Genomic DNA, 2816 nt, shown 5'->3' on the forward strand with positions numbered 1-2816 from the left:
GACATTTAAATTAATAAGAATGCGGCGCTACCTAAAAGTACTAAAACTTGTAAATGAATAATAATCCCAAAATCAATATAAATCAAATAATATCGACTAAATGAAACATGGATATAATAAGAAATGAATCCATATAGATAATCCAAATAAAGATACGTGTGCACGCAATAAATGTGCAACAATTAGTGAATAAAAGTCTGTGAAAAATTATCAATCCAGTGATTAAATAGAAATAATTTGCATAAGTAATCCAAATATAAACAAGCGTATAAAAAATATATATATATATATATAAAAATATATAAAAATATATAAAGTGAAAAATCCGTGAAAAAACAAATGTAGTGACTATTTAGATAATCAATATACACACGTGATTGTCCATAAATAAAGTGCACTGATGACTGATGAATTGCAAAAAATATACAAATAAAGTTCATGCAAAAAAGTGTGAAGAATCAATTCCCAAGAGTGGCAAATCACTGCAAACTTCAGTGCTTAATGGGTGCACCAACTATTTTCCCCAGCCTCTCACCTCCAATAGCTGGTAAACAGGCACTGTGTAAAAGGATAACTGCTGGCTTCTTAATCTTTCAGTCACACTGCTCCACCGCTGTTTGTATTTCACTGTAAGGTTATATATTATATGCCCTCCTAATAGCTCCAGGAAATCCAAGCCATATAAAGTGGAAAAACACAGAGGGCTTTCATGTGTAGTATCTTCGCTTTTTTATTGAAATAAACAGGTAAAATCCACACTTACATTCACAAATACAGCAGAGTGTGCAGCAATCGCGGACTTCCGGTTTCGGAATAGGTTTGAACAACTCAGAGAATACGATGATCAAAGACAATATGGTAACACAAGAACCCCAGTACGTGGACGCCATGAATCACGAAGGCAAAAATATGAGAAAACTCCATATCATTTTTTAGACCAACGTCGGTGGGATCCCCCTCGTTATCACGACCAAAAAACATCACCGTGGAAAATCGACAGACGCTCCCCGGAGCACAGGGAAAACAAAAGTCCCAGAAAAGTGGATCACCAAAGGAACAAAAACAAAGAGGACCCACAAAGAAGCAAAACGCCCAGAAGATCACCAGAAAAAGTAGAGAGACGAAATGGAAGAAACGAAAAACGAGACGAGGTTGCCGAGCAGGAGTCAAAGAACAAAAGAAAAAGAGAAAGATAGGTGAAGGTATAATTAATTTAAGTGAAGCTACATTGACAAAAGAAGAATTAAAAGTACTAGATAAAGGGTTGAAATTTGCTCCAAAAAGAAATTTGAATAAATTTAGTACATATGTAGACATCAACAAGTTTATAAGAAGCATGAATATAAAAAAATACATGCTAAGTGACCCTGGAATAGGTAGAGGAGTTAAACTCCCTGATCAAAACGGTATATTATACACAAGCCTGAGGAACAAATCCCTCTTCAATCCACCAGGGACGAATGATGCTCACATCGAAGTTTTTAAAAAAATGGTTTTAAAAGATTTACATGAATTGAAGACGAAGAAGATCTATGACCCTATTGATATTAAAAAAGGCATTCGGCAACTTGAAGCTAGAAAAGATATTGTCATAAGACAAGCTGATAAAGGTGGAGCTATCGTTATACAGTCAAAAAAAGATTATAACGAAGAACTAAACAAACAATTAGGAGATGAAGCCACCTATCTGAAATTATATAATAACCCTACCTCACAATATAAGAAAGGTTTAACGAAAATTATACAGAAAGGATTTGAAAAAGGATTGATAAACAAAAAAGAAGCCAAATACTTGGTGCCCAATACTTGCAAGGTACCTATTATATACACGGTCCCCAAGATACATAAAAGTGAGACCAACCCTCCGGGTAGACCCATTGTCAACGGAATTAATTCTGTTTGTGCAAGACTTGGGGAATATATCGACTTTTTCCTGCAACCCACAGTAAGAGAAACCAAATCCTTTCTAAGGGACACTAAACATTTGATCCAATTATTAAACACTATCAAATTAGAGGACGGACCCATTTATTTAGTTACAGCCGACGTAACTTCCTTATACACTATAATTAATCACGAAGAGGCAATACATGCTACCAAATGGGGCCTGAGAAATTTTAGTGCTCTAAAATGCAAACAGAGAAAATTCATCGCTGAATGTTTGAGGTTTTGCTTGGAGTCAAATTACTTTTGGTTCGCAAACAATTATTTTAAACAAATCTGCGGAATCGCAATGGGAGCAAAATATGCACCGAGCGTAGCCAATTTGTATATGGCCCAGTGGGAGGAAGAAAGTGTCTATAATGATTTACCAAAACAGGTAAAACTATACAAAAGATTTATAGATGACCTCATACTAATCTGGTCAGGGGATAGAGAGAGTCTAAATGATTTTTGCTCTAATCTTAATATGAATCAAAAAAATATTAAATTGGTATGGAGTATTAATGAGGAAAAAGCAACCTTTCTTGATCTAGTGATTGAAAAAAATGGAAATTCACTGAGTACCCGCACCCATTTTAAAACAGTGGATAGAAATAGCTATCTTCCTATAGATAGCTGTCATCACCGAAGATGGCTGGACAATATTCCCAGGGGACAGCTGATCAGATTGAAACGTAATTGTTCTAATAAATCAATATTTCTTGATCAAGCTAATCTAATCGGTGATAGGTTCATACAAAAGGGTTACCATAGAGATTTTATTAGGGATCAAATAGAAAGCGTAGCATCACTAGATAGAGAGATACTCATACAGGATAGTACAAAGAATTCTGTGAAACAAGACATGGTGCCCATCATTATGAATTTCAATA

This window comes from Lithobates pipiens, unplaced genomic scaffold, assembly GCF_037356315.1.
Source record: "Lithobates pipiens isolate NorthernLeopardFrog02 unplaced genomic scaffold, aLitPip1_a1.2 Scaffold_19, whole genome shotgun sequence".
Classification (NCBI taxonomy): Eukaryota; Metazoa; Chordata; class Amphibia; order Anura; family Ranidae; genus Lithobates; species Lithobates pipiens.